The sequence below is a fragment of the Centropristis striata genome, chromosome 3 (genome assembly GCF_030273125.1).
Source record: "Centropristis striata isolate RG_2023a ecotype Rhode Island chromosome 3, C.striata_1.0, whole genome shotgun sequence".
NCBI classification, from domain to species: Eukaryota; Metazoa; Chordata; class Actinopteri; order Perciformes; family Serranidae; genus Centropristis; species Centropristis striata.
This window is the reverse complement of record NC_081519.1, coordinates 1,862,991-1,876,250: the sequence shown is the minus strand read 5'-3', so window position 1 is coordinate 1,876,250 and position 13,260 is coordinate 1,862,991. Positions and strand designations below refer to the sequence as shown.

At 30.1% G+C, this 13,260-nt stretch overlaps 1 protein-coding gene across 4 annotated transcripts in view; it reads left to right on the top strand.

Moving 5' to 3' along the window:
• asip1 (agouti signaling protein 1) overlaps positions 1-13,260 on the top strand; it is a 99,149-nt gene that overhangs the window by 54,440 nt on the left and 31,449 nt on the right. The window contains exon 1 of one of the 4 annotated variants that reach the window (XM_059329985.1): positions 8,356-8,398. The exons of the other annotated variants lie outside the window; for them this stretch is intronic. The gene's annotated coding sequence lies outside the window, so the exon portion shown is untranslated. Of the gene's footprint in view, positions 1-8,355; positions 8,399-13,260 lie in introns of those variants that run through there. 4 annotated transcript variants of the gene reach the window in all.

Genomic DNA, 13,260 nt, shown 5'->3' with positions numbered 1-13,260 from the left:
TGAAGCACCAGATGTGTATTGTTCCACTGCTGAAAATAGTCCTCCCCCGGAAAAAACACTCTTTTTTCCTCATGTTGGAGTAACATTTGTTAAAGGGAAAACTCAGACCAAAATAAAATATATTCATAAATAATTCTTAAGGGGATCCATATCCCAACATACACTGTAAAATAAAATAAAAAACCTGTTTAATTTACGGTAAAATAGCAGCAGATGTGGTTGCAAGAACTTCACCGTAAAAAATACAGTGAGTTGGTTTTCTACTGTAAATTTAAATGTAAATATCAGCAAAAACTGTAATTTTTTTAGACTGAAAAGTACCGTTATTTTTAGGGTTATTGTGTCATTGTGTCATCATGGTATTTCTCCATTAACTTTACATGAACATTTTATATTTTTACAGCAAAACTGTGTGTTTCCTACAGTTTATGACCAAAAAAAATTACAAAAAAAAGACACAAAATGACCAAGAAGACACATTACACAAAAAGACACAAAATGACTGAAAAAACACTAAATTACTTAAAAAAGACACAAAACGACCAAACAAAGACACAAAATTACTAAGAAAATACACAAAATGACCAAAAATACACAGAATTACCAAAAAAAGACACAAAATTATTTAAAAAAGACCCAAAATGACCCATAAAAGACACAGAATTACCAAAAAAGACACAAAATTATTTTAAAAAGACACAAAATTACCAAAAAAAGACACAGAATTACCAAAATAAGACACAAAATGACCAAAAAAGACACAAAATGACAGAAAAAAACAAAATTACTTAAAGAAGAAACAAAATGACCAAAAAAAAGACACAGAATTATTTTTAAACAGTCACAGTGAGTTGGTTTTCTACTGTAAACTTAAAATAAGACTAAAAAAAATAAATATAAAAAAAATAAATAAATAAATATAAAAAAAACCTGTAATTTAGACTGAAAAGTCCCATTATTTTTAGGCTCATTGTGACATCATGGCATTTCTCCATTAACTTTACATACAATTTTTATATTTTTACAGCAGAATTGTGTGTTTCAAACAGTTTATGACAGTAAAAGTCAAAGCAACTCACAAACGTATCGTTTCATTTACAAAAAAAACTGCCCAGTTATTTCCTTTTCAAGGGGGAAAGTTCAACCCCAAATTGAAAATACATATTTTCCCTCTTACTCGGGTATTTGTCATCCTGGCTGAGCTGAGGCTGTTGGCCGTATCGGCTGAAGGGAAGTCTGCTTTCTCTCTGATTAAATGAAAATGGCACTCTTGGCTTATGGAGCTTAAATTACAGTAAACCTCAAAACACTCCTGTCTTCCTTCCAGAGACTCAATAATCCTCACAGCTTTAGGTGAGCAGCTCCATGTGGGAGCTATTTTCTCTGCATGTTCTGTGGATTATCTCCAGTAAGGAGATCGTGACTTCTGGAAAGAGACGTTGCTGTTCACACTTATTGTCATTTATCATCCGTTGAATTGTGGAGAAGACGGATATCTATCTCACAGCCAAACACTACAGAGTGATAATAGCGTGACAAGGAGAGAAAAGAAGAAAGAATAATAATAAGAATAATTTATGTGTAAAAAAAGACACAAAATGACTAAAAAAGACACAAAATGATCAAAATAAAGACACAGAATGACCAAAAAAGACACAAAATGACTAAAAAAGATACAAAATGACCAAAATAAAGACACAGAATGACCAAAAAAGACACAAAATGACTAACAAAGACACAGAATGACCAAAAAAGACTAAAAAAAGACACAAAATGACTAAAAAAGACACAAAATGACCAAAATAAAGACACAGAATGACCAAAAAAGACACAAAATGACTAAAAAAGACACAAAATGACCAAAATAAAGACACAGAATGACCAAAAAAGACTAAAAAAAGACACAAAATGACTAAAAAAGACAAAAAAAAAGACACAAAACTGTTTTACTTGTTTTAACTGTTTTGGTCCTTAATTATCTTAATCAGATATTACAGCTTGTTACTGAGATTTTATTACCTTTACTGAGTAAATACATGCTGGAAACTAGAATATCAACAGTTACAAAGCTTTTTTATCAACACTTTCAAGTATAAAACTGATATTTCAAAGTAATAATTTATTTTTTCAAGCATGACTAAGAAATGATAACTTTGACATAATTTTACCTCTTCACATATTTAAATATAAAATATAAAAATATTTGTAGTTTTTAGTCTGACTTTGCTGGTTTCAAGAATTGTCATTTATCATCCATTATATTGTGGAGAAGGCGGATATCTCTCTCCAACACTACAGAGTGATAATGGCGTGACAAGGGGAGAAAAGAAGAAAGAACAATAATAATAATTTATGTGTAAGGCATCTGAGTCGCAAAACAACTTAATTTGTGTCCTGGTGAACTCTCTCCGCAGTACTGTCACATTTTATTCCAGACTTTTTGAACCGCTGGCCGACATGTCTGTATATAGACATTGAGAGACACAAAATTACTAAAAAAAGACACAGAATGACCAAAATAAAGACACAGGATGACCAAAAAAGACACAAAATGACTAAAAAAAGACATTGATGACCAAAAAAGACTAAAAAAGACACAAAATAACTAAAAAAAGACATAAAATGGCCCAAAAAGACTAAAAAAAGACACAAAATGACTAAAAAAGACACAAAATAACCAAAATAAAGACACAGAATGACCAAAAAAGACACAAAATGACTAAAAAAAGACATACAATGACCTAAAAAGACTAAAACAAAGACATAAAATGACCAAAAAAGACTAAAAAAAGACACAAAATGACTAAAACGGACACAAAATGACCAAAATAAAGACACAAAATGACCAAAAAAGACACAAAATGACCAAAAAAAGACAAAAAAAGACACAAAATGACTAAAAAAAGACACAAAATGACCAAAATAAAGACATAAAATGACCAAAAAAGACTAAAAAAAAGACACAAAATGACTAAAAAAAGACACAAAATGATGAGAATAAAGGGCCTAAAAATAAAAATTGTATATCACCGTATACTTTTAATTACTGTAAATCAAAGAATAGCAGAAAACTTTAAAAGAAACAACAATAGTACTGCTTTTAAAAGAGCCTTTTACCCTTTACCTCACTAAAAGCTTGAGAAAAAAGACGTGGTTTTAGTCTGTTTTCAACCCTCTGGAGTCCATCTATTTATTGAATATGCATGTTTTATTTACAGTAATAACTTTATTTATATTTGATATGTAGACAAGCTGAGAAAGCCAGTTAAAGTTCAATCATAGGAGCTTTCACAGTGTCACATTTATGTTTCTAGAACATTGTTAAAATGTGAATTTTCTTTCTACTATGTAAACTAAATTACTATTTTTAATTGACATGCAAATAGTTTTGTAAATTTATTATTTATTAGTTTTTCTGCTGTTTTTTGTGTATAAATGGTGAAAAAAAAGTACATTTCCATAGAAACCTGTGTCTTTTGTTTGTATTTTGGGTTCCTGGCAGCTTTATACTTTGTTAATTCAAATAAAATGAAAAATCTGCCTGATAGCCAAGTTTGTGTGGAGAAAAAGGAGCCATGCATGCAACAGAGACAGAAATAATTGCAGAGGAAAGGAATTTGAACCAAAATCTGCTGGACTGGAGAGGTTTAATGATCTGGGGGAGCGAGTGCAGCAGACGTGTCAGGAAGGTGTTTCATGTGATTTGTTGTGCAGCACTGATGCTAAATGCATTAAAGGAGAGACTATGACGCCTTTGAAATTAAATCAAACCAGCAGTTCTGGGTTTGTAATTTATTTTCTGGCGCTGCGCTCCTCGCCACGTTTCTTCTCACACTCAGAAGCTGCTGCGACGGGATTCAAACGGCAGGAAACTTCACTCTGGTTACTTATTGGTGTGGTAGAAATAGTCTAAATCAGGGGTCTCTAACTCTAATTACCTGGGGACCGCTGGAGGCAGGATCAAAATGACTAAAAAAAGGCACAAAATTACAGAAAAAAAAAAGACACAAAATGAGCAAAAATACACAGAATTACCAAAAAAAGACACAAAATGACTGAAAAAAACACTAAATTACTTTAAAAAAGCCACAAAAAGACACAAAATGACCAAAAAATACACAGAATTAACAAAGAAGACACAACATTATTTTAAAAAGACACAAAATTACCCAAGAAAGACACAAAATGACAGAAAAACACTAAATTACTTAAAGAAGAAACAAAATGTCCAAAAAAGACACAAAATGACCAAAAAATAGACATAAATACCAAAAAATTACAAAAACCACAAAATTATTTTAAAAGTATACAAAATGACCCAAAAAAGACACAAAATGATAGAAAAAAACTAAAGTATTTAAAGAAGAAACGAAATGTCCAAAAAAAGAAACAGAATTACCAAAAAAGACAAAAAATGATTAAAAAAAGACACAAAATTACCGAAAAACCCCACAAAATGACCCAAAAAAGACACAAAATGACAGAAAAAAACTAAATTACTTAAAGAAGAAACGAAATGTCCAAAAAAGACACAAAATTATTTATAAAAAGACACAAAATTACTAAAAAAAGACACAAAATGACCAAAAAATAGACATTATTACCAAAAAAGACACAAAATTATTTTAAAAATATACAAAATGACCCAGAAAAGACACAAAATGCCAGAAAAAAAATAAAGTACTTAAAGAAGAAACGAAATGTCCAAAAAAAGACACAGAATTACCAAAAAAGACACAAAATTATTTTTTTTAAAAAGACACAAAATGACCAAAAAATAGACATAATTACCAAAAAAGACACAAAATTATTTTAAAAATATACAAAATGACCCAAAAAAGACACAGAATGACAGAAAAAAACTAAAGTACTTGAAGAAGAAACAAAATGTCCAAAAAAAGACACAGAATTACCAAAAAAAGACACAAAATTATTTAAAAAAAGACACAAAATTATTTTAAAAGTATACAAAATGACCCAAAAAAGACACAAAATGACAGAAAAAAACTAAAGTACTTAAAGAAGAAACAAAATGTCCAAAAAAGACACAGAATTACCAAAAAAACCCACAAAATTACAAAAAAAGACACAAAATTACTTAAAAAAAGACACAAAATTATTTTAAAAGTATACAAAATGACCCAAAAAAGACACAAAATGATAGAAAAAAACTAAAGTATTTAAAGACGAAACGAAATGTCCAAAAAAAAAGACACAGAATTACCAAAAAGACACAAAATTATTTTAAAAAAAGACACAAAATGACCAAAAAATAGACATAATTACCAAAAAAGACACAAAATTATTTTAAAAATATACAAAATGACCCAAAAAAGACACAGAATGACAGAAAAAAACTAAAGTACTTGAAGAAGAAACAAAATGTCCAAAAAAAGACACAGAATTACCAAAAAAGACACAAAATTATTTAAAAAAAGACACAAAATTACTTAAAAAAAGACACAAAATTATTTTAAAAGTATACAAAATGACCCAAAAAAGACACAAAATGATAGAAAAAAACTAAAGTATTTAAAGACGAAACGAAATGTCCAAAAAAAGACACAGAATTACCAAAAAGACACAAAATTATTTTAAAAAAAAGACACAAAATTACCAAAAAAAACCCATAAAATTACTAAAAAAGACACAAAATTACCAAAAATTAGACATAATTACCAAAAAAGACACAAAATTATTTTAAAAGTATACAAATGACCGAAAAAAGAAACAAAATGACAGAAAAAACCCACAAAATTACCAAAAAAAGACACAGAATTACCAAAAAACCCCACAAAAGTACCAAAAAAAGACACAGAATTACCAAAAAAGAGAGAAAACTCTGGCTGTGAGTTTGAGAGTTTGAGAGCCTGGTCTTTCTGGTTTCACTGTGAGAGATAAAACTGGTCCAGCTTCTATTTTTAAACCGTCCGCTCTGCAGCGGCCTGTGGAGCGAGCTGCAGATCCGACAAGTGAGAAATGAAAGATCAACAGTTTGTGGACATCGATCCTTCGGCTGCTGGGGAAGAAAAACAAACGCTGACATGTTGTTAGTCGGATCCTTGTTTGGTTAAATCCTGCTTTGTTTCCTGACAAAACACTTTCTGTGAAGTGTTCAAATTATAAGGGAACGTCGGACAATGTTTTTTCTGGGAAGATGAAGGAATTAGAAACACCTTTTTTCCCCCGAATACTTTGCTGATTAGGACAATTTATGTACCTGTGGAAGCCGTGAGAGATGAAAGGCTGCAGAGGGAACACAGGTCCCCTGATGGACATAAAAACCAGCGCCGGCCTGATTTATCCTCCTAAAGGCGTCCCCGCAAATCTGCCAGCGGACTCTTTAAAGCTGCTGGACAGAAAACAGGAAAACAAACACGCTGCAGAGACTGAAATCTAAGTCAGATTAAATATCGTAGATCAAGAGATTTATGCTTAATTATTGTCTGATGAGATCAGCATCTTTTATTTTCCACTGTTTCACTTGTTTTAAGTGTTTTGGTCCTTAATTATCTAAATAAGTTATTACAGCTTGTTACTGGGATTTTATGACCTAAACTGAGTAAATACACTTTAGATTTACAAGACATAAAAAGACCAAAAAAGACACAAAATGACTAAAAAAAGACACAAAATGACCAAAAAAGACACTAAATGTTCGACTTTTTTTTGGTCCTTAATTATCTAAATAATAATGATATTAATGATAATGAGATTTTATGACCTAAACTGAGTAAATACACTTTAGACTTACAAGACACAAAAAGACAAAATGACTAAAAAAAGACACAAAAAGACTAAAAAAAGACACTAAATGTTCGACTCTTTGACTTGTTTTAAGTGTTTTGGTCCTTAATTATCTAAATCAGATATTACAGCTTGTTACTGGGATTTTATGACCTAAACTGAGTAAATACACTTTAGATTTACAAGACACAGAAATACACAAAATGACTAAAATAAAGACACAAAATGACCAAAAAAGACACTAAATGTTCCACTGTTTCACTTGTTTTAAGTGTTTTGGTCCTTAATTATCTAAATAAGATATTTCAGCTTGTTACTGGGATTTTATGACCTAAACTGAGTAAATACACTTTAGACTTACAAGACACAAAAAGACCAAAAAATTACAAAAAAAGACACAAAATAACCAAAAAAGAAAAAAAAAAGACACAAAATAACCGAAAAATACTAAAAAAAAAAGACACAAAATGACCAAAAAAGACTAAAAAAAGACACTAAATGTTTGACTCTTTGACTTGTTTGAAGTGTTTTGGTCCTTAATTATCTATATAATAATGATATTACAGCTTGTTACTGAGATTTTATGACCTAAACTGAGTAAATACATGCTGGAAACTAGAATATCAAAGTTACAAAGCTGTTTCATCAACACTTACAAGACACAAAATGACTATAAAAGACACAAAATGACCAAAAAAGATTAAAAAAAGACACAAAATGACCAAAAAAGACACAAAATAATCGACTGTTTCACTTGTTTTAAGTGTTTTTCTCCTTAATTATCTAAATGAGATATTACAGCTTGTTACTGAGATTTTATCACCTATACTGAGTAAATACATGCTTGAAACTAGAATATAAAATTTACAAAGCTGTTTCATCAACACTTACAAGAATAAAACTGCTATTTCAAAGTAATAATTTCTTATTTCATGCATAAGAAATCATAACTTTGACATAATTTTACCTCTTTTAACATCCTTAAAACAAGCAGCAATTTTATGATCTATAATCATATAATATAATGTATAACGTTAAAGAAAAACACCTGGAAGTGCAAATTATAATAACCAAAACACATCAGATATAAGAAATATCACCAATAATTTCAAAGAAAACAAAAATAATGCACATTAAAGAGTTAAACGGCCTTGCTGCATGTGTTCGTTTTGATGATATCAAAAAGAATTTCAAAGAGGGGAAACAATCTGAGAGTTATTTAGCAAAAATCCAGAACAATATTCATCAAACTTATTACACTGCAGCAAGTTTTAGAAGCATAATGTTTGATAGAGGGCAACCAAACCAAATCTTTACGGAGCGGAAATCTGATGAGATGTTCAACATGTGTGGAGTTTCCAGTGTAAGGTTAGATTTACTGTAAGTGCCAAGAAATGAGGCGTTTTACTGTCCCCCAGAGGAAAACCAGCAGAGCTGCCAGGACCTCTAAACGTCCTCCGTGTGAACACCTCCACAGTTTATATCCCACATTTATAGACTCCACACTGCAGAAAAACAACTTGTGTTTTTTGGCCTAAAACAGTGATTTAAGTTGGTAAAACTTGGAAATATAAATAAATTATTGACATTTAGGGCAATAATGTAAGTTAGCACAACAAAGGAAGCCAGTTGTCTGCTCAAAAACAAGTTGGTGAGTTGTTGTTACTTATATCTTTAAGTTGGGGTTCACAACAAGGGACAATAGTTCTGATAACTCTTATTTCTTTGTTGGGAAATGCGGTCATTAGCGAAAGCTAGCGGCTAACTGATGCTAGCGGCTAACTGATGCTAGCGGCTAACTGATGCTTTGACTGATGATTAAAGTGGTGAATTTACAAGAAAAAAAGTTGCAGATTTAAGATATTTAAAGTGGCCAATCTACGAGAAAAAAAATGCACAGATTTCTGAGAATTAAAGTGGTGAATCTGGGAGAAAAAAGTAGTTTTTTCCCACTTTTTTCTCATAAATCTGCAACTTTTTTCACGCAGATTTGCCACTTTAAATCTCTTAAATCTGCGACTTTTTTTCTTGTAGATTTGCCACTTTAATCTAGTAAATTTGCAACTTTTTTCTCGAAATATTACCTGAAGTTGTCAAATATAGTTCTTCGCCCGATAAAGGGTTAAAATGATTCTGATTGAGTTTGAGTTGGACATTAAACATTATTTATCACAGCAGCTCATAAAATACTGTGAAGTATAACGTTAAAGAAATAACCAAAAACACATCAGATATAAGAAATATCACCAATAATTCCAAAGAAAACAAAAATGTAAAACTGAATAATAATAATAATACATTGTATTTGTAAAGCACTTTTCATAGAGAAATCTCAAAGTGCTACAGAAACCAGAAACAAAATAAACAAAAGAGAAAAATCAGACCCGTTAAAACTGAATGTGTTAGTTTTGATGATATGTAAAATAAGTTCAAAAAGAAGAAACAATGTGAGAGTTATTTGATAAATCCCAGAACAATAATCACCAAACTTATTTTATTGTTTTAGAAGCATAATGGAACTCTAAGCATCAGCCGTGTGAACTTCACTTCAAACACCTTTTTTTTATGATGTTTTAAAAAAAAAATAAAAAATACTACCCCTAAATGACATATTTGTTACATTGGGTGCTTATGGTATTTATGTTTATGATATTTCTTATTTCAAAATAAATAAACTAGACACATTTTCTGCTTATAGAAACACAAATTTGCCTTTTTCTTTGCATCTGCACAACATATATCAAAATTGTGACTTGTTTTTTGTTTATATTTGGTCAAATGCACTTTGAATTGAGAATAATTGAGTGGTCTATCATCATTTTTGTTATTGTGACAAATACGTCACATCAGATTTTTGATTTTAAGGTTAAAAGCCCCAATGTGATATATTCAGTGATATTTTTGTTACTTGTTTAATATTAATTTGTTCAGGAAATATGGTTAAAAACAGGATAAATGCATTAAAGGACACCCTATTACTGGATTATAATTGTTAAATGGGTTTACTGAGCCTAGTAACAAAAAATACGCTTTTTTTTCACATTTCTGTTACACAGTCTTGCTTTGGGATTTATTGAGTTAAGGTGAAGCATAAAGCTGAATATGAGAGATTATAGAACATTTAAAGTGTTTGTTACTCGCGTCTCACCATTGGTTCCTATGGGTTAAACCAACAGGCCGAGGTGTAAATGAGCTGATAAACCCAGTTTTGCTGTTGTTTCTCCTCTTCCTGCTCGTGGTTTTGGTTTTACGCCACGTTTCCTGTTTGATAAAGTGTCAGCTCTGTTATTAACCTGCTCCGGCTGCACAAAACAGCTGTTTTCACCAAACAAGTTGTGATAAACACACGGAGCTTCTTCACAAAAAAGGCTTTGTTTATGCACATATTTTTGTGATGAAGATATGAATATTTGGAACACATGCATCAACTGTGGGACTACTTTTCCCAGGAGGGCTTTGGACATCTTTTTTTAACATAAAAAGTTTAGAAAAATTGTGCAATTTGATCATAAAACCACAACGTCATCACAATCCAGCTGCGTTTATTTACCAAGGAGCGATATAAAAACTTCTTTCGAGGCCGAGAGGAGCGATCGTTTGATGCTCCGAGGATGGATTTTCTTGGGGAAACTATTCTTTATTTCTTTTTTTTAGTAATCTTTAAAGAAGAACATGTGATGTTTGCAGCAGCCGGGCTGCAGACGAGCTGCAGCGGGAAGAAAACGTTAAGACTAATTGAGCTCCGAGCTGAAAAACGACAGATGTGACCACGAAACAAATGTGAACGTTAACGAGAGAAAACCTCCTCTGGGTTAATGAGCAGCCGGCATAAAACTATATGACCTGGGAGGGCTTTTAATGCTTATTATTGTTAATTAATCAGAAAAATATGCATCATTATTTCTTCACAGGAACATGACTTTTAATGATGCACCATTACTACAAACATAAATATTTATGTTTCGTTCATTTTAGATTATTTTCATGATGATGTTAACTAAATAAAAACACAGATTCATGTTTTATTTAACCAGTGGTGAAATGTAGCAAAGTACATTTACACAAGTACTGTATTTAAGTATAATTTTGAGGTACTTGCACTTTACTTGAGTATTTTTTAATGCAGCTTCTACTCCGCTACATTTAGTCGACAGCTTTAGATTTTTCAGTTTGAGATTTAACATGAAAGAATATGATCAATTTACACATTGATATATAAATTAAACCAAATAACAGTTTATTAAGTAGTTAAAAAAGCACTTTTACTTTTGATACTATATGTACAGTTTTGAGGTACTTGTACTTTACTTGAGTATTTTTTTTATGCAACTTCTACTTCAGTCGACAGCTTTAGATTTTTCAGTTTGAGATTTAACATGAAAGAATATGATCAATTTACACATTTATATATAAATTAAACAGTTTATTAAATAGTTAAAATGAGTACCTACCTTGATGTCATTAATAAATGCATCAATATTAATAATCTAATATTTAATCTAGTATTTTTTAATGCAACTTTATACTTCTACTTCACTACATTTTGAGGCAAATATTGCACTTTCTACTTACTTTTCAGATTTAACATGAAAAACACAAGAAATTTAAAGAGATTATGCATTTAAAATTAAACCTCATAACAGATTATTAAGTAGTTAATGAGCCCTAGAAATAAAATGTTGTTTACATAAATGCATCAAAACAAATCATCCAATAACATATTTAGAATATATTAAACAATCTTATTGGGTCCATTCTGCATAATGAGCACTTTTACTTTTGATACTATGAGTATAATTTTGAGGTACTTGTACTTTACTTGAATATTTTTAATGCAACTTCTACTCCGCTACATTTAGTCGACAGCTTTAGATTTTTCAATTCGAGATTTAACATGAAAGAATATGATCAATTTACACATTTATATATAAATTAAACAATGTATTAAGTAGTTAAAATGAGTCCCTACCTTGACGTCATTAATAAATGCATCAATATTAATAATCTAATATTTAATCTAGTATTTTTTAATTAACTTTATACTTCTACTTCATAGAATAAAATGTTGCTTACATAAATGCATCAAAACAAATAATCTAATAACATATTTAGAATATATTAAACAATCTTAGTGGATCCATTCTGCATAACAAGCACTTTTACTTTTGATACTATATGTACAGTTTTGAGGTACTTGTACTTTACTTGAGTATTTTTTTTATGCAACTTCTACTTCAGTCGACAGCTTTAGATTTTTCAGTTCGAGATTTAACATGAAAGAAAATGATCAATTTACACATTTATATATAAATTAAACAGTTTATTAAGTAGTGAAAATGATTAACTACCTTGACGTCATTAATAATTGCATCAATATTAATAATCTAATATTTAATCTAGTATTTTTTAATGTAACTTTATACGTCTACTTCATAGAATAAAATGTTGCTTACATAAATGCACCAAAACAAATAATCTAATAACATATTTAGAATATATTAAACAATCTGAGTGGGTCCATTCTGCATAACAAGGACTTTTACTTTTGATACTTTAAATACAATTTTGAAGTACTTGTACTTTACTTGAGTATTTTTTAATGCAGCTTCTACTCCGTTACATTTAGTCGACAGCTTTAGATTTTTCAATTTGAGATTTAACATGAAAGAATATGATCAATTTATACATTTATATATAAATTAAACCAAATAACAGTTTATTAAGTAGTTAAAATGAGTACCTACCTTGACGTCATTAATAAATGCATCAATGTTAATAATCTAATATTTAATCTAGTATTTTTTAATGCAACTTTATACTTCTACATCTAATAACATATTTAGAATATATTAAACAATCTGAGTGGGTTCATTCTGCATAACAAGCACTTTTACTTTTGATACTTTAAATACATTTTCTGATACTTTTGTACTTTTTCAGTAAGTTTTGAATGCAGGACTTTTACTTGTAATGGAGTCATTTCACAGTGTGGTATTAGTACTTTTACTGAAGTTACTGTTTACTCTTCTGTATTTTCACACGCACAGTTCAGATCAGACAAACTCAGTTGATACGATGAACTTTGGACAAATAATGAAGCAGACAACAACTAAAACATCTCTCTGTCTGTGCATTTATATATATTTTTTTATTTTATTGTTACTTTTAACAAAATGACCAAAAAAATACATGAAATTAAGCAAAAAAAGGACTCAAATTGACCACAATTTGACAAAAAATTACCACAAAAAGACACAATTTGACAAAAAAAAGATATAAAATGACCAAAAAAAGACATGAAATTACCAAAAAAGGCACAAAATGACCAAAGCAGACACAAAATGACCAAAAAAAAGACATTAAATGACCCAAAAAAACAATACCAAATTATTATATAATTATTGTACTATAAAAGCTGACCCGCCGGTATTATACGGCGCATTTACAGCTAATACTACAAATCCCACAATGCCCTGCTGTTGTTTTGGCGCGTCAATCAGGACAGGACCCAGA